At 40.4% G+C, this 20,289-nt stretch overlaps 1 long non-coding RNA gene across 2 annotated transcripts in view; it reads left to right on the top strand.

Annotated features, from left to right (window-relative positions):
• Window positions 1-12,857: 12,857 nt before the first annotated feature.
• LOC309633126 overlaps window positions 12,858-20,289 on the top strand; it is a 119,519-nt gene continuing 112,087 nt past the window's right edge. The window contains exons 1-2 of one of the 2 annotated variants that reach the window (XR_014247322.1): window positions 12,858-12,962; window positions 15,874-15,944. This is a non-coding gene — a long non-coding RNA (uncharacterized lncRNA). The other variant, XR_014247323.1, reaches the window with a different exon arrangement.

The raw sequence follows: 20,289 nt of genomic DNA, 5'->3' as shown, positions 1-20,289 counted from the left end.
AAAATGTCTTTTAAATCTTATACTGGCTAAGAAATAACAGGTTTATATGCAGATGAAACATTTGTTTTATTCTCTGAACAAGTTCAGCCAAAGGGGGTTATGATTTAATGAGTGAACAATACTTGTACTAGGTGTTAGAACAAAGCAGAGAGAATATCACCGAGACCAGTAGCTTCTGATCTTAGTCGGTAGAAGACAAAGAAGCCAAAGGCAAATTATCAACTGGGCAAGATCCTGGGTATTTCATGATTACCTAACAAAAAGGAGAGCTAAGATGGTTCCAAACATGAAAGGAAGCAGATGGTTAGTTTAGTTTGAAGGGAATGTTGAAGGAAGACAATCTTAACCTGGGCTGACGGCTGGACCAAGTCACAACATGCTCAGGTAAAAGTCCTCACATTTGGGCTTTGGGGAAAAGTTGTAAAAGGGCACAAGAACACATAAAGGAGAATGGGCCTTTATATGGCTTTGAATAATAGTGATGCCTGTTTTCCTTCATGTGGCTTTGCATAATAGTAATGATTGGAAAACATATATATGCTATATGTAGGAAAATCTGGATTCCATTATAATCCAGAACAGGGCCAAACCATTTTTGCACAATCTCTCCCAAACTGCCCTCCTACATCGAAAGTCTGACTCCAGAGAGGCTGAAGAGCAAGAACCCTGTCAACTAAAAAAAACTGCATAACCTAAAAGTTGAGAATTATGTTTTATTCGGGAACCTTACAAGGACTGTAGCCTGGAGAATCAGCTTCTCAGCTCTGACAGTCTGTTCCAAAGAGGTAAGGGAAGAGCCAGGATATATAGGTGTTTTTGCTGAGAAAAAATGTAGTCAAACATCAAAAGATTACTGCTAATCACAAAAAAACAGACATCTCAGGTTAGTGATTTTAGTACTTTCCTGTGTATGGAAAGATGCAAGAGTCTGGACTTATTGAAATCATTCCCTTGATATGCATCTTAACTATGAGGGCCATTATCCTGTTTTTCTCCATCCTGAATTCCCCTCAGGGTGCACCGTCGGGCGTGGCTACAAGGGCTGATGGCCCTATGGCCACAGCATCCCTTGTTTACTGAAATGGCAGGCAGCATTTTTTTGTCCACATCCCTTTGTAAGGAATGAGGGGGTGGAGAAGCTGGAAGGAGAGAAGACCAATGTTAAAACCTGGTTCTCTCACATCCCAAGCCAGTCCTATGACGAAGTAATTGCTTCTTCTACTCTGAAGGAACAGATACTTATCCCAGGCCCGGGGAATATTGGAATCATTATTAAAAAAGACAGGCAATCGAGGTAGCAACGAATAAGAAGGAAGAATTGGGGGGAAAGAAAAGAGCTTTAAAACCTGCAGCATGGGGTTTTCTCTAACAGACTGAGCATCACATCCCTGAAAGCTTTCTTTCTCTGAGCAGTGACCCAAGACTGGGGACACTCAACCTCCCATCTAAGTTTCATTACATAGTTGCCCGTTAAGAAAGGAGCTCACTCTTGGAACACAAGGACTTTTTTTTTTTTTTTTTTTTGCTTCTAGACAGAAATGCAATGAAGGACAACATCTTACCATGTAAAAATAAACTCTACATACTCATCCACACATCCTTCAAATCTTTGAAAATGATGAGTTTTCACAGAGAAACTGTTAGGAATAGTGGTTGGGATCTATAACATCATGGATCAATTTTGCTACGGGTGAAATTCTCTTTTGAGTGCTATCGTAAGGACCTGGCTACCATTTCCCACATTCCCCCCCCACAAAATTAAAAAAAAAAATCTCCAAATAACTGGTTTACAAATTTTGGAACCCACCAAAGTGGAAACTATCTGTACTCATATTTAACAACGTTATAGGTACGGGTGACAGAAGTGAAGCAGACAGCAGCTCAGACTAACTCAGGAACAGAACATGACCCAAACCCATTTCCTCAAAAATAGAGGAAGATGATTCTTGAAAGACAAAAAGGCTGACCCTTGAGTTACTCATGTAAAGTATTTAACATGATGTCTGTCCCATAGGAAGTGCTCAAGCAATCTTCATTAACAAAAAGGAGTCTTAGGACGCACCATCCCAGGGTGTGTCAGGAAAGTCGAGGATGGCCCCAAAAAAGGAGTAAAGAATTTTGAGGAGGTGACCATGCCCAGTCATCTCAGGTGATACAGAATTAAGATGAGGATTGAGAAAGGGTCTCTATATCTGGCAAGGAGTTCATTAGTGACCTTGAAGATAACAATGAGTTATTGAGGTTGGAATCAGATTCCAGTGGGCTAAGAGAAAGAATGAAGGCATGAAGGGAAATTTTGCAGGAAGGGGAAATCAAGACAGATCAAGGTAAAGTTCTTTAGGATGGGGCAGAATTAAGCTAAGGAAACAGAGTTACTATGGTAACAATATAAAGAAACAATGGGGGACTTCCCTGGTGGCGTAGTGGTTAAGAATCCACCTGCCAATGCAGGGGACACGGGTTCGATCCCTGGTCCGGAAAGATCCCACATGCCACAGAGCAACTAAGCCCGTGTGCCACAACTACTGAGCCCTCGTGCCACAACTACTGAAGCCCGTGCGCTTAGAGCCTGTGCTCCACAACAAGAGAAGCCACCGCAATGAGAAGCCCGCGCACCGCAACAAAGAGTAGCCCCCGCTCACTGCAACTAGAGAAAGTCCGCGCACAGCAACGAAGACCCAATGCAGCCAAAAAAAAAAAAAAAAGACACAATGGTATTAAAAGTTGGTTGGAAGGGCTAACGCATTTAGTTCTACCATCATCTCAAGAATATATAAGCTTGGGACTTCCAAGGAATCAAAATCTGCAGTCTGGGTTTATGGTTCTGTAATGAATTTGCTATGCCGGCCTAGGCAACTAATTCACTTTCCCTGGGTCTCAGTCCATCAGCAAATAATACCAAACATAAAGAGTGTATAATACTGTAGTCCATAACCATTACCATAAAAATATGTGTATAGTAATGCATACATATACAATCTATATCAAGAAGATATAAAATGCTTTGAAAGTAAGAGTAGTAGAAGACGGTGGTAAGGAAGTGCTAAGTGTTATTAGCAAAATGAGTGTTACAATGACTGCTACTATATGCTACTCTCTACTGATGATATCATACATTCTGGTTTTTCAAATTTCAAATGCTGGGGCTATGGGACCTCGTTTATACAGGTCTAGGGAAAAATTGGTATTCTTACCAGTGTGTCATCTTTGAAGCAAAGGAGTGATTTTAGGAATAAAAAGTTCACAGTAGAAGCAGCAGAATAATAATGCCTCAATAATCAGTGAAATTATCTTGAGGTAATGAATGCTTCTAGGAGGCAGCAGGAGTGGGGGATGAGAGGAATTAAGTGATGAAAATGGCCTTAACTAGATTTTCCTATAATGGAGTTATGAAATAATCTGTATTATTTGGGTTAGTATACAGGGTAAAGATTTTAATTTTGGCCATGTAAAAATCTCTCTTCTCTGAAAGCATCTTTTATTTTGTAATTATCTTTTAAAAGAGAGTTTGTGTCAGCTCTGGACATTCTTATTTTTATTCTTTTCAACTTATTTTTAACCTTCAGATAGTTACACAAAAGCTAATGAAGTAGCAGAGTCACACCTAGTAAAAGAGAAATTGAGAACCAGTGGTGGAGGATGGTGAAAGGAAAGACAGTGAGTTAAAATACCCTTCACTCCTTCCAAGGCTTCAATATAAACAATTTAATCACCAACACTCTGATAGTACTGGGTGCTTTCATGTGCCAGCTTCTAACATGACCCTTACCTATGAAATAGGTACTATCATCGTCCCACTTCTCAGATGAAAAAACTAAGACTTGAGCTCAGTTGGCCCAGGTCACACAGCTGGTGTGTGACGATACCAAGACACTCAAATCTAGACTCAACTGCACTCATGCTTTTAAACACTGTGCTGTCTGGCTTCCCTAGTGGATCCTAACTGTGGGTCACTGTGTATCGCTGGCATTGATGCACAGAGCCTTTTCCTACGGCCAGTCTCAGTGGCAGCTGGGCACTTTGCTCCCCCTGACTCACCCAGCAACAGCCTAATGTTTCCATTGCTGGCATCTTCCCAGTGCTGCCTGGAGTTGTGTTTCCTCGTATTTATTTTCCTTAATGGAAACTAGAAGCTAAGATTGTTAAATGCATTCAAATAGGGCTGCTTAGGGAAACAGACTTTTGAAGGCCTGTGAAGGCCATACCTTTTAAAAAGCGATCAGAAACCATTGTTTTCCCTCTGAAAATCAGAGAGAGAAGGGGGGAAGGAAGGAAAGAGAGAGAGAGAGAGCTGAGCAGCATACTATCGTATCCTTGCTCATCAAGAATGAGCTGCTGGCGGGCTTCCCTGGTGGCGCAGTGGTTGAGAATGGTTCGAGCCCTGGTCTGGGAAGATCCCACATGTCGCGGAGCAGCTAGGCCCGTGAGCCACAACTACTGAGCCTGCGCGTCTGGAGCCCGTGCTCTGCAAGAAGAGAGGCCACGATAGTGAGAGGCCCGCGCTTCGCGATGAAGAGTGGCCCCCGCTTGCCGCAACTAGAGAAAGCCCTAGCACAGAAACGAAGACCCAACATAGCAATCAATCAATCGATCAATCTTTAAAAAAAAAAAAAAGAGCTGCTGGGCTTATTGCAAATACTAAAAATTTTTCTTGAAATTTGGGGGATAAATTTATTTTTATATAATCTTAAGCAAGATAAAAATTCTATGTAAAAATTTTAAAATATATTTTTTATTTTAGTGGACTTATCTGGTGTTTCTTATCACAGGTGAGATAATACAAAATTATTTAATGCAAAACAAGGAAAAAATTATATGTAAAAATTTTTAAATATGTTTTATTTTATTGAAATTATCTGGTGTTTCTTATCACAGGTGAGATAATACAAAATTATTTAATGCCAAGAAAAAAAAAAAAAGAAAAAAGAATGGGTTCCTGGTATAGTAGAAATCAAGTTTGAGGAATTTCATCCCCCAAAGAAGGAAACCATTAACCAATATTTCCCCCATCTTTTTTAGGATATGTGAAATATCAGAAGAATAATTAGGAAGACTCTCACAGATGATACAGTGATTAAGAGGAGGGGACTCTGAAGTCAGATCAGCTGGGTTCAATTCTGGTTCCATCACTTACTAGCTGAGTGCCTCTTTATGTAGGTTACTTGACTTCTCTGAATGTTAGTTTTCTCATCTGTACAAGGGATAAGGATAATGCCAAATTCAACAGATAGCTGTGAATATTTAATATAATAATCTGTGTAAAGCTGCACGTAATAAATGCTAAATAAATAATAGCTATTTCTATATTAACTCAACTTGGAGAAGGAGGTTGTTATAGCTTCTGAGCTTTGTCATAGCAATTAGAACAAACTGGGTGGCTTAAAACAATAGAAGTGTATTTTCTCACAGTTCTGGAGCCAAAAGACCAAAACTGAGGTGTCAGCAGGGCTGTACTCCCTCTGGGGGCTCAAAGGGCGACTCCTTCCTTGCCTCTTCAAGCTTCTGGTGGCAATGGCGATCTTTGTGTCTACCTCACTCCAATCTCTGCCTCGTCCTCAATGGCCCTCTCTTCTGTGTGTCTTCTTCTCTCTCTTATAAGGACATTTGTCATTGGACTTAAGACCCATTTGGGTAATCCAGGATAATCTCATCTCAACATCCTTAATTTAATTGCATCTGCAAAGATCCTTTTCCAAATAAGGTCACATTCACAGAATCCAGGTATTAGAAGGTGGACATATCGTTTTAGGGGCCACCATTCAACCCTCTACAAGTGTTAAGCACACCTTTCACTTCTCTTTCAACTTTATTTTTATTCCACTCTTATATTGTTTCCTAAATGCTAATGGTGCTGCCTTTTTTTTTAGGCCTTGCCATGTGGCTTTCCAGATCTTAGTTCCCTGACCAGGGATCGAACCCGTGCCCCCTGCAGTAGAAGCGCAGAGTCCTAACCACTGGACTGCCAGGGAATTCCCTAATGGTGCTGCCTTGACTCAAGAAACATTTATGAGCGTTAACTCTATGTTAAGTTCAGTGCCATGGAGGATAAAAAAATAAAGCATCTTGGACCACGAAGTAATGCAGATCAGAAATGATTGAGGCTATCAGAGAGGTACAGACGAAGGCACTGAAGAGTATGAGCAGTTACTTTGGAAGGGAGAGAGTAATTGAACCAGGTTATGAGTACAATATGGAAGCGTAGGGACAGGAAAATAACATTCTAAGTAGAAGAAACAGCAGGAGCAGTGGAATAGCATAGGATACGTATTTACAATAGCAAATGGTTTTTGCTTAGAAAGAGTCTACAAACTATGACCCGACCAGCCTGCCGTCTGTTTTCGTATGGCCCCCGATCTAAGGATGGTTTTTATATTTTTAAATGGCTGTGGGAAAAAACCCCAAAGATTGAAGAAGAGTTTTCAGCATGTACAAATTATATAAAATTCAAATTTCTGGGTCCATAACTAAAGTTCTATTGAAATACAGCTACACATTCATTTACATATTGTCTATGGCTTCTTTTGTACTATAATGGCAGATTTGAGTAGTTGTGACAGAGACCATAATGGCTAAAGAGCTTAAATATTTACTATCTGACTCTTTACAGAAAAAGCTTGTAGACGCCTGCTTTAGCAGAAGCATAAGGAGCCTAAAGGCGAATAGTGGAAGAAGAAAACCTGCTGGTTCGGGTTGCCCACTCAGCCCTTTGTAATAGCCCATATTCTTGACTTTGCCTCGTCTTTTTCTACCCATTTAGATATACTGTTCTAAATCTTACTCTCTCGAGGCTTTATGTGGTTATTTGCAAAACTGCCTGATAGCTAAGTTTGCAATTCTCTTTAAGCTGTGGTTGAAATAAAAGTTTAATGTATAACTTATTATACCTTGTAGGTAACATGTTTGCAATTTAGGAGAACCCAAGCCACAGAATTGCCCCCCTGGCATACTGGTGGGACACAGATACTGGCAAATATGAGCCTTTCTTCAACCTTCATGATGCACCATATAGGCAGCCAATTCTTCTACCAGCCAAAACCAAATTTATTTGGTTGTTAGTTTTATTTTCTGTTCAATTGGTTAAATTAGTAGTGGGACATTTTCTGCTAAACTGCCCCTTGGGGGAGGGAAAAATGGCAAGAATTACCTTGCAATAATCACCAACAATTGAGAGTTGAGTCTCTGTGCCCCCTTTAGTTAATAAGGCAGCCCTGGGTAGCAATCATTAAAATGGAGATTTTTCCATGAAGGAGAAAACAGCTCCCTGTTGAATTGGAATCTGTGGGTCTTCAATGGAACTCAAGACTATGCAGTAAAGATTTAAAGAGCGGGGAAAACAAAGGATCCAAACTGCACTCTGCAAAGAAATTTTTATATTTGTTCTTTACTTTCCCCACGAATTCCTAAGTTGTTATGCTTACATGTATGTTCTTACATATAGCAAGAATAAAATAGGAAGGGGCATCATTTTGAAAAATTTTCCTATTCTCTCATTCTGCTTAACTAATCTTATTTATTTATTTAAATATAAATTGGTTCCTAGTCTAATTAAAAAATAACTTGACCCAGAGAAGGGCTGGGTCTTTGAAGGCAGTTATACATATAATGGAATATTATTCAGCCTTAAAAAGGGCAATTCTGCCATCTGTGACAGCAGAGATGAACCTTAAGAACATTATGCTAAATGAAATAAGCCAGTCACAGAATGAGGCAATGAACTCTCTCCTTGATAAAATAGTTGCATGCTCTCCCAGCCATGGTATTCTACTTTAGATTCAAATTGCACAGGAAGAGCTGTTTATTCTAACTTGGTCACATGCTCTCCCTAGGCTACAACTGATGGCCAGGGTGTTCTATTGTCACTTTATTAAACAGACTTTGAAGATAGGGTTCATGTCTATTTCATCCTGGAATTCTCTGAAGTACTTGCTCTAGCGCCTTGCACATAGCACATATGCAAATATTGGTTGAATGAATAACACAATGAAACACCAGCTCTTCGGGACTTATCTTGACCTTTATCTCTGTGCCTTATTTTGTAATTATAGCCTGTGGTTGTGTTGTTTCTGTGGCAGATTTAACCTAAGCATTATGTGGCAAAACCTTTTTTAAAAAGTTAAAGTTCAGGTTCAGAAATATGTATTATTAAACTAATTTTCAGACCTTCCCTCTTTATAATAAAAAATGAACAGAGAGTGTTCAGAAGGAACAAGACTATGATTTAAACCCAGATATACATAGTGTATTAAATAAATCAACAAAAGAAATTAATACAATTCATAGTTTATCATTCTGGGCTCGCTACATACTTTCATTCAACCTAGTAAATATTCTCAGTTTTCTTGAATTATAGCAAACCACAGCCCATAGATTAAAGCTGGTCCACTCCTTTTTTCATTGGAACATGACGATGCTCTTTTCCTTACTGTTTTGTCTGTGGCTGTTTTGGTACTACAATGGCAGAGTTGAGTACTCACAATAGCAATCCTGTGGCCGGCAACATTAAAATGTTTACTATCTGGCTTTTGACAGAAATGTTTGCTGATTCCTGATTTAGACTCTACAACTCTCTTTACTGGCAATGTACTCTCAACAAAAAGCTCAAGAAACTACTCTCACCCTCTTTTCTCACTCCAATAGGAGAGGATTGTGATCTGAATCAAAGACAGGTGAAGGGCACACAGAGATTACAGTGGAGCTTTTGTTGGGAGGAGAAAGGAGCCAGACTCTTTTCCTATTCATGATTTTGCTGTACTGTATCCTGCTGTCTTTGGAGATAGATTGCAGAAACAAAGTGGGACCATGATGGGTACTGGGAAAGAGTCATGCAGTTGCTGAGGGCAGATTTAGGTTTAAGTTTCCAGAGAGAAAGGTCCAAGCAGCGTGTATGCAGTTTTCATGTGGCCCAGCCCAGCTGACCCAGGCCGGCACTGGGGCAGGGCTGGGAATAAAGAGTGAGCCTAAAATCAGCATAACCACCATGTCATTTTCTAGCTCTGTTCCATTATGGGAGACGTTAAAATATTACAAAATTTCCTTCTCGCAGTGAACAGAAATTCTCTTCATTGGTATTGATTCGTTCTTCTAGAGCCTTCTTTGTGATGTGGGCTGAATTGTGTGTCCTCCCCCCCCACCCCCCCGCCCGGCAAATTCATATGTTGAAGTACTAATCTTCAGTACCTCAGAACATGGTATCTTCCTTGAAACTAGGGTCTTTAAAGAGGTAATTAAATTAAAATAAGGTTTTTAGAGTGACCCTAATCCAATCTGTCTGATGTCCTTGTAAGAAGAGGAAACTAGGACACAGACATACACAGAGGAAAGGCCATGTGAAGGTACAAGAAGAAGACCATCCATAAGTCAAGGAGAGAACCCTCAGTGAGCCCTGCTAACTCCTTGATCTTGGATTTCTAGCCTCTAAAATTGTGAGAAAATAAATTTCTATTGTTTAAGGCACCTAGTCTGTGGTACTAGCAGACTAATACATTGAATGCCACCTATCAACCTTCACATATGAGTAGACAACTATCATCTCTTCTGTTCACCTGTTAAATATCTCCTCTCCTCTCACACAGTTTGGTTTACTAACTGGGTACCATCTCTGGTATATTTAATTTTTTAAGTATGTATAGGTTTTCCGAATGTTTCTATTTATTGGTTCAGCAATTCTACCTCCAGGAATTTTCTGTATTAAGGAAATCATTCTACAGAAGCACAGTGCTTTATGCACAAAGATTTGCATCCCAGTGATGCATTTTATTTTCTTCAGCTTAGAAAAATGGTCTATATGTATACTACTTTACTTAATTTTTTTTTTAAGGATTTTTTAAAAAATTTATTTATTTATTCATTTATGGCTGTGTTGGGTCTTCGTTTCTGTGCGAGGGCTTTCTCTAGTTGTGGCAAGCGGGGGCCACTCTTCATCGCGGTGCGCGGGCCTCTCACTATCACGGCCTCTCTTGTTGCGGAGCACAGGCTCCAGACGCGCAGGCTCAGCAATTGTGGCTCACAGGCCCAGTTGCTCCGCGGCATGTGGGATCTTCCCAGACCAGGGCTCGAACCCGCGTCTCCTGCATTGGCAGGCAGATTCTCAACAACTGCCACCAGGGAAGCCCCTACTTTACTTATTTTACAAAAAAAATTTTAACCCAAAGTACACGTCTGGCGAAATTTTCAAAAAATACGAAAATTTGTAAGTAAAAAGTAAAAATCTCCCCTTACGTTTCCCACAAACGCACTCTCCAGAGATAACTATGGGAGTGTATCAACTTCACTTATGATTATAAACATATACTCACACATATCTTTAAACAGAAATGGGAAAACTATTGTACATAATATTAGAATTTTTTCACTTATGATAGCATGGAGAGCTTCGTATGGTAATTCAATTCCTCATCCTTCCTTCGCTCACTGCCTTCATAACTCCTGTCCAGCTTTAAAGAGTCTGGTTTTTGTCTTCCTCTTCTTCCCTAGTGCTCTAAGTGTCCTTTCTTTAGGCGCTTATAGTGTCCTGAGCACAGTTAATTACCTTGCCCAACATATATGACCATAGTTAAGAATAATGGCTCTAGAAGTCAAACTGCCAGGGTTTGAATCCTAGTGTTTTCATTTCCTATGGCTGCTGTAACAAGTTATCACAAACTTATTCTGGGGATTAGGAGGTGGACATCTTCAAGGAGTTATTATTCTACCTAGAAATACCATCTTGTTAGCGAGATGTGCCTCAGTCTTTGACAGCTATTGAAAGAGTAGAGAGATTGTCCCTACTCATAAGGTTGCTAAGAGAATTCAGTGAGTTCATTCATGTGAATAGTGCCTGGAACACAGTCTATGTTCAGTAATGTTAGCTATTATAACCATACAGTTATCTATGTGCCTTATTTTCCCTATACTAGACTGCTAGTTCCTTGAAGAAAAGAACAGTATTATATATTATGTGCTCAATAAATGTTTGTTAAACTGAATTGCTCCACCTAAAAGACTATTATTTAGCCAGTAAAAATGACAGAGAATTTGAAATGTTATGAAAAACATCATCATATTTTGTTGTCATATTAAGTGACAAATGCAAAATAAAATATGCATAGACAATCACAGCTGTTTTAAATGTGCAGAACTAAAAATTATACATAAAAATACACTGGGAGGAAATATGCCCAAATGTTAACAGTTGGTGGTCTTGGAATGGTGGAATGATGGGTAATTTTTTTATTCCTATTTTTACTTTCAGACTTTATTGAGATTTATTTTTAAGATGTAAAAATAATTTACATCTGATTTACACACACATGCACATGCACGCTCACACACGCACACGCACGCTCACACACACCTCTTGCTTGTTAAACATTAGAGGTGACATTATACAGAGTCAGGACTCAGGTTTTGAGTTACTACCTGGGTTACAGTTCTGGTCCATCATTTAAGAGCCCTGAGTGCATGGAGGCAAGCTGCTGTTGTGAATGTTGTTATTGCTGTAGTTGTGTTTCTGCTTCACTGCCCTCACCTGAGAGCCAAGGAGAGTGATCCTCCACCCAGAGGGCTGCAGTGGTTCCAGTGAGATAATGCATGAAAACTCCCAGCACGTCACTTGACACACAACAGACCCTGAATAAATGTTAGCTACTCTTCCCAGGGTTATGATTCCTGAGAGGATGATGCTGATCCGATCACACATTTAAAGAGTAATAAAGAGACATTTGTTCAGAGGAGGGAAGCAGAGAAAACTGAGAACAAAACCAGCTTGCTGGATCTCAGGATCTATAAGACTTATTTCATTTAAACCCCTCTTGTGTAAGGATGTACCAAATCTGATACTACAAGAATGTTTTTCAAACATTCTGTTTTTAGCAACAGAAATCCCCCCACCCCCCAAATCTCATGCAGGTCCCCCAGATTTAAAACAGATCAAAACCACTGCTCTGGTAAAATGGGGGTCAGGTCATGTGTTCTGAGCTCTACGTTGCTCTTACAGAGCTGAGGCTTCTCAGAGAATAATGTGGAAAATGCTCTTCCAGCATAAACCTAACTGATTCACAAATGGTACCTTGCCAGCTTCTTCTGGGAGAGGGGACATGGTGTCCCGGGTACTCTTGTGGTGTGAGGGGTAGCAGGAGGCAGAGGGTGCATTAGGAACAGCTGCACCCAGGCTCCTGAACTAGTTGGCAGGGCATTTATGCATGTCTCAAGCCTGTTCCTTAGGAGCTGTGCCCTTATTTGAGCCAGTACTACACAAAGGCATTGTCTTCAAACACTGGGGCTCCTCTTTCTTGACGGGCCCTTGTTTACCCATTCATCAGCAGGTGGTGGCTGGAACATTCCCCTTTGATTTTGTGGCTCAGGAGCAGCGGGCTAAAACCTAAGCTGAATAAACATCATATCATTTGGCACTGGCAGCATTCCTGGTAGCCCGGGTCAGGCGAGGTTTAAGGAGGATTAGGTTTAGATTAGAAAAGGGGCTGAGTTATTTTTTTCCCCTGTGGTCTCTCTTAAGTGCCTTAGGGTTTTGTAAGAGGAAAGTGGGCTGAGAGCCTGGGCTCATTTGCTCCAGAAATAAAAGTGGTGAGCTCGGTGTTCTTTTCTGGAAGACAGGGGTATGTTCTTCTCCCGAATATGGTTTCTCCCATGAGGGTCAAGAGCTCTTCGAATTTGCTCAAAGCTCTAGACCTTTTCTCTAGAAACCTGTGGGCCTTTGTGCGCGCGCGCCCACGTGGACGCACACACGGGCACGCCCACACCGGTGCGTGGACGCACACACGGGCACGCCCACACCGGTGCGTGGACGCACACACGGGCACGCCCACACCGGTGCGTGGACGCACACACGGGCACGCCCACACCGGTGCGCGCATGCGCGCGCACACAATTTGACTTCTTCCCGGGGATTCCTGAAACACTCAGGCTAGAGGAATTTTAAGAGCCTACACAACTCACTGATGGGAGAGACCTCACTCTTCTCCAAGGTGAGCCTTGAGGGGTGGCGTGTTGCCCCGCCTGGTTGTCCTCCCCAGAGTGGCTCCTCGGTGACCACTGGCCATGCGGCATGGCGAGCCCTTGCTGTCACAACGCCAGGTTTCCTTGGCAGTCCGGCCTTGGAGAGGCCGGCCAGGGGCTCTGGCACTTGCTCTTGTTTATAGCACAGAGGCTTGCTCCACTCCCTGGCGACGGCTTGCAAACCCACACTAGTGACACACAGGTTAGTGGGTAGTGGGGGAGGGGAGCAGTACCGCGGCGAACACCTTTTGAAGGCACACCTTCTCCTTAGGTCCCCGGGAAGATTGTCCTTTCACCCCGGCGTCTGCCAGCTCCGGCTTTGCTTCGGGGGCAATTGTGGTTGGCTCTGCCCTCCAGGGAAAGAAACTGCAGACTGAATTTTTCCTCTTTGTTCTTCTCTTTCTCAGTGGCGTCCTCCCCACCACCAGCATTTTTTTTTTTTTAAGGGTGAGACTAACATGTTTTTTTCTCAAATAAATGGATGCTCCACTTACAGTTAAACACCAAAGTGCCCAGGCTGCCGTTTACTTGTTGTGTAACAGGGAGCAAGTCTCTTAACCTCTCTGAGCCTCAGTTTTAACCAGGGATTAAAACAATACCTGCGGTATGGGGCAGTCATGAAAAATTAACGTGGGACAAGTTATTAGCAATTCTCTCACTCTAAGTGAATATTTGGGAATGGCTTACCCTTAATGTTATAAGCAGATTCTTATCCTCCAATGGAACATGATTTTCTCTCTAGAAACAACCTTCTAGAGCCTGAAACGCAAGCCTAGGCTTTCTCTAATTTCGCACAGGGAATTTCCATTTGCCACTTCTAGGATGAGCAACTACTCAGGTGACATCATTTTAGGGGCTGCTGAAGATTCGAATCCCAAATAGTACTCTTAGCGTGAAGGTAAGGGAACTTAGTGGTCCAACCTAGTCTACTGTGTAATAAATATATTTTAAAACATTCAAACTCTGCTTTTCATTTTTACACCACTGTCATGTAAGTGGAGAAGACCATTCTGGTTTCTGTAAGAGTTAACATTTGAGCACTTTCCATGTCCTAGTAGATGTCCTAAGCACTTTAACTAGTTTAATCCTTGCCATAACACTCCAAATAGGTCCTATTATTATCATTTTATAAATGGAAACAGAGGCTCAGAGAGGTTAAGTAAATGGTCCAGGGTCACAGAGCTTGTAAGTATCAGAACTGGTGGTAAATCTTCAGCCTCCTGCTGCTTTGATCTCTCCAAATTTTTATGAGAATGTGTTGCCTCGCCTTACACTCCCTAAAATAATAATTTTCAGTTGAGAAGTTCATCCTTGCTCTCTTTGATAGGCCTGACAGTCTCCGCCTAGCAAAAATCTCAGATGGCTTAACGCTGTCCAGAGCTTCAGATTTATTAACGCAGCCTTCACATTGTTTGTAAAGCTGCTGGATAATTTATTTTTTAACCTCCATGCTGAAGAAAATTATGTAAGTGCACACATGCTTCAGTGCTCATCAGTAAGGGGGGAAGAAGTAATAGTGTTTGTTTATATCATCCAAAATGTTTGCTACTAAACATAAGAAATAGTTGTGAAAGCCATACACAGACTCAGGTGGTGGAGCTTATAGAACTTACAATATGATCGCCAGCTTATCCTCTCATTTTTCTTGAGCAAGTTTTGGATATGAACTAAACTTCTTTATGTGATTTTTTTTCTGATTATAAAAGTGATATATGTCCCTTGTAGGAAATTCAGAAAATATGGAAGAGTATAAAGAAGCCAGTAAAATAGGGCTAAATTTCTTAGTGTGTGATCTAGGCCCAGAACCAAAGCTCTTTTGGGTTTAGTGAATACCTGTGCAGTTATTTTTGTGAAGAACTACAGAGAAAAGCCCTTTGATTCTAGGGCAATTTTAAGGTATTTTACCATAAGTCATTTTAAAGCAATCAAGTGAGAAAAAAGAAAATTTTCTCTGCTTCTCATTGTTACAGATGAGTCTGTAGAGAATTGTTGAATGGGGGGAAAAGTAAGCTTATCACATCCCCAAGTGCTGTGTATAATATGGCAGACTGGATTCTTGCTTTCTTTAAACATCCAAAATGATCTGGAATCTTGAGTTTCCAAAGCTGTGAGTTAAAAATATTTAACTAGAAATGTGATTTCCTGCTCTCCATTTCTCCCCATTTTCCTTCCTATTTATAAAAGATTAAAACACTATACTTTAAAAAAGAAAATTCACGAAAATCAAGTTTTCCATATTTGCAGTACTTAATATTTACATCTTACCTGAATATGAGTCAAAGAATGAGTTACCCCCACATATATTTCTCTCTCACTATACTGGCCGTCAAATATTTTAAAATATTTAAAAGTTATTTTTATGCACTGCCTGCACATGAACACATAATAGAAAAAGATCAGGCCATTTACTTATCCATGTTCTCAGATCAACTATCCTGAACTGATACTGTGTGTTCAGAATGTCTCCAGTGGTATATAAAAAATTAGGTAGATTGGAACCTTATTTTCTTCTTTGGTAGAGAGGAGTTGATTTCATTCTAAACAGCATCGCTTCCCATGTTGTCTATAGGCCTGGGTCCTATAAAGCAATTAGTGTTTTCAAATTTACAGTACACAATTTCAGAGGCATTACTTGCTTGTGTAATCGCTTACTTATGTAATATTTATTTACTTATCACTTCACTTCATCTGAGAGCCTCAATGTGATTTGTAAATATTAACATATTGTAATTATGTTTCATCACAAGGAAAATATGATGTACAGTCATTAGTAGTTTTATACCATTATTAGCTTTGTAGTTGACCTAGAAAGCTGACATTTAGATTTGTGGTTGTGGCTTCTCTCTAACTTATAGTAAATCGTTCTTCTCTTTGTGTCAGTGATTTGCTACCATGTATTGAAAGAAGTCGGGATGATGCCACATTCCCAAGGGATACCAGAAGAACTCAATGTAAGTTTACTCTTTCTACTATAAGATTTTCAGTGTTTTGCCCTTAAGATGTTAGGAACATCTTTAACTAAGCACATGAGATTTAGGGTCTTCTAAATAACTGATATCACACTTCCTAGAGTGACCTTTGAAAACCAGCCAAACAAACAACCAAAAAGCTTAGTATTATCAGCACCGCATTCACCAGGATGCAAAACAATAAACGAGCAAACCAACGTTACTATGACACCTAGTTAGTCTGTCTGGGCTTGTGACCCTTCCCCTTTGCCTTTCCCTCTGAACCCTCTGAACGTTTTGCCCTTTTTCTTCCGAACTTCTTAGGATGGTGGAGCCCCATGTTGTGAATTATGATTTATAATCTCTTGTCTTGCGTTTATGACATTCTGCTTCTTTCCAACATGATTTATTGCTGACCTTGTTTTTAACATTTGGACATAATGCTTTTATATTTCAAAGCTGAACATTGATCTTTGTGTGTTATGTTTGGTTAATCTTGAACAATGGATCTGGAGAACCACAGATGAGAAGCAGTAACAACAACAAAAAAAGGTCCCAGAAATGCAGTAGTAGCTGCTATGGTTCAACAGCAGGGATGTGAAAGCTGCGATGCACACAGCCACGCAGAGTAGGAACTTGTTTGGACTGTAAATCTGAGTAACTCCCTGACCCAGTAATACTTTCCAGGGCCTCTGAGTCTAGGATAAGGATCATCTTTGACTTTATAGTGACTAACAATGTCTGCTTTTCCAAAAGAATGACGAAGGATGGAAGGGGAAGGCACTATTATCTACTTTTAATTATACATTTTTCCTAGCAATATGCTAATTTAATAAACAAATACCTGAATATAGCTCAACATGTCAATAATATTAGTCATGTGCATGTTAGCATGTTTAAATGTTGATAACTTTATCATTCTAGCCATTTGGGTTTGCAAACTTATAATACAGATGTGCCCCCATGAGGACATACTGAGATGGTCTTCTCAAATTTTTCAATTTTACACTTAAATTAATATTAAAAGAAGTAATTACATTATAAAATTAGTTTCCCAAAAGGCTTCTGAGTCCAGGTTCTTACTGTCCTGGAAGGTGGCAATTATTGGTCTTGGATCTTAGACACTGTAATTTTCATTAAGGCTAATTCTTTTAATTGCTTGGTGATCCATCCTTACACTGAATAACCCACTTTCTAGGATACCTTCTTTATAAGTAATAGAAGTTCCTATTGAAGCAATCTAAGACTGGCATTTTTTTTTTTTTTAAATTTTATTTATTTATTTATTTATGGCTGTGTTTGGTCTTCGTTTCTGTGCGAGGGCTTCCTCTAGTTGTGGCAAGCGGGGGCCACTCTTCATCGCGGTGCGCGGGCCTCTCACTATCGCGGCCTCTCTTGCTGCGGGGCACAGGCTCCAGACGCGCAGGCTCAGTAGCTGTGGCTCACGGGCTTAGTTGCTCCGCGGCATGTGGGATCTTCCCAGACCAGGGCTCGAACCCGTGTCCCCTGCATTAGCAGGCAGATTCTCAACCCCTGCGCCACCAGGGAAGCCCAAGACTGGCATTTTATAAATTATTATTATTCTTGGGCAGTCCTCAGTAGAAGTAAAGTGACCGTTTTTCTTCCTTTGTTCCTTCCTTCCTGATTTACACTCTAGTTAAGAGGAAATATTTGAATCCTGTACAGAAACCATGTGGCTAGCAAGTCAGTATTCTGTTACCAAAGCTTATGTCTTATCTTTACCTGGTTGGAGATCCACCGAACTCTACCAGATAAGGGCCTCTGAAGAATATCTTTTGGAAAAAGCACAAGCATTAGATTTAGATGCATCCCTATCAAAATATGTCTCTTCCATGTAACTTACCAGGTGACCTTGGACAAGTTAACACACGTGTAAAAGGAAGAAAACAATAGCAAACTCGTAGAAGGATTAAATTAGCTAAAAGTATAAGTTAAGTACCTAAAATTATGCTTTCTCCTTGCTAGACACTCTGTACATAGACCTGAGGTAGTGAACTAATCTGTAAAATGTTCTTAAAACTCTCATTAAATCTCCTTTCTCATAATTCTCTGCAGAAGCTTATGAAAAACAGTAAGCTTTTCCTTATGTAAGAATAATCCCACCTTTCAAAAAGAAAATTGCCACTTTCTCTGTACCAACAGTTATTCCTTATTCATCTTACTTGTACAATCAGAGAAGTATACAATGATTGAAACAGATGAAGAGAAATCAAGAGCTGTCCTTACTCAGGTTGGCCACAGTTGACAATGAAATTTCAAAGAGGAATAATATTGTAAGCAGAATGAATTAGAAGATTGAACTGCAAAAGATCTAGAAAGATAAGAAGCCATATAGATACAGCATCTAAAAAATGTAAGATGAAATTCAAGCAAGGTGTTCTAATGTATTGGAAAATGGAAGGGGTTGCTGGACCAACCCCTTGAATCACTTAACCTTAGAAGTAATTATGAAGGAAAAATCCATTCGAAGAAGATAAGTTCAAAAGAGGCACTGAAAAAAATGTGATTAATCCTATCAAAAACAGTTGGTAGCGGGGATCACAATAATAATAAGACCTAACCATTTCACGAAGACCTTTTGTGCGTGCCATCTCTGTTTCTCAGAGCAGCCTTGGAAGAGGGGAACCTCACTTATTATTTTACAGATGTGGAACTGAAGCTCAGGCACAAGCAAGTGACTTGCCCAAAGTCATATAGGTAGTACAGGACTCAAAGTCCATTATAATCTGCTCTGAGGGAAAATCTGATGTGTTTGTTTCACTAAGGACTAATGACTTTGATTAACTCTATTTCTGATAGAAGACAAACTATTTTTCTGCCTTGAATATGTTAACCTGAATAATTTAGGAAAATATTTAGAAGCCTTAATTATAGACATTATCTTTCAGGTTATCTTCAGCCTCTAAATGTTTATGTAAATATACTAAGTTTCTGAGGGGTATATATGTCCCAAAAGAGACTTCAGACAAACACAACTGTATTAATACCAACTAAGACTTAAGCCCAAACCCATATTGGATTTCCTATCCTGGTGACCTCAGCTAAGCTATGTCTTCACCTCTGGGTGAATAAGGCTTAGTATAAAGGCAGACCGAAGATAAGAGGCTTGATTGCACTCCAAATCACACTGGACATTTGTTGGTCATCTTGCAGAAAATTAAAAAATAAAATTAACTGAAGTGTAATAACACGTATATGGTAAAATACGCAAACCTTAAGTGTACTTCTTGAAGTTTTACATGTGTATACACCCATGTAGATTACTACCATCAAGACATGGAACATTTCTGGCGCCTGCAGGCCTTTTTAGAGTATCTGTAAAAATGAACTCTCCTTCTCTAAACTATCAATGGGTAGAAAGATGGCCTTTGTCTACAGACTTAATTGAGCAGGTAATTATTTTAAAACTGCAGGGAGTCCTCAGATATTCAGAGGGATGCCTAAGCTGACTGTGGGGGTGCATCAGGCGTTTACTGGATCTTGATGTTTCCGGCTGTTGCTCTGTGATGTTTCACCTTTCCGTGTCTCTCGTAACTGGTTTCCTTCTGAGGAGCCAGTCACTCCTTCCATGTGGTTTGGACATTTCTTTCCTTTTTTTTTTGGCCGAGCTGTGGGGCTTGTGGGATCTTAGTTCCCCCAATCAGGGATCGAAGCCGGACCCTCAGCAGTGAAAGTAGTCCTAACCATTGGACCGCCAGGGAATTCCCTTTCCACGTGGTTTGAATCAGACTAATCCTACCCCTGGAGCTCCCGGGTTGGATGAGGGGAAGTAGGCTTAAGCCAATGAGTACACTGCATTCCCCTACCCACAGTGATAGGCTGAGGGATCGGCACGTGATTCACTTGGGCCAGTGCAATGCAGTGAGACTGCTGAGACTTCCGGGGTTGAGGCAGGCTCACCCTTTCAGTTGGTGTTGAATGCTGAAACATGTGAAAAGTTAGTACAGTAATCTTGCAACAATGAGCAAAAGATACATGAGAGAGAGTCAGTACTAGGGAGAATGGAGCCGACGGACTGAAAGAAGGAAAGCTGATCTGCAAGCAGGGCAGAGTTCCCATATCCAACCATACCTGAAATAAGTTCTCGTCCTGGACTTTTATTATAAGACTCAACAGATTCTCTTGCATAAACCAGTTTGAATTGGGTTTTCTGTCACTTGCAGTCAAAATGACCTAATACGTGTCTGTTAGGGCTGAATTATTCTCTATAAGAGAATGAGGGGATTTTTTTTCTTCTTTTAAAAGAGAGTGCGCACACAGGGAGGGAGGAATGAAGAGAGGGAGGCTGGAGTGCTAATTGTTGCAGAAAAGGATGGAAGACGTTTTT

Source organism: Balaenoptera borealis (assembly GCF_965194805.1).
Source record: "Balaenoptera borealis genome assembly, chromosome: 8".
Lineage (NCBI taxonomy): Eukaryota > Metazoa > Chordata > Mammalia > Artiodactyla > Balaenopteridae > Balaenoptera > Balaenoptera borealis.
The sequence above is the reverse complement of the archived record's forward strand: the minus strand, read 5'-3'. Positions and strand labels throughout refer to the sequence as shown.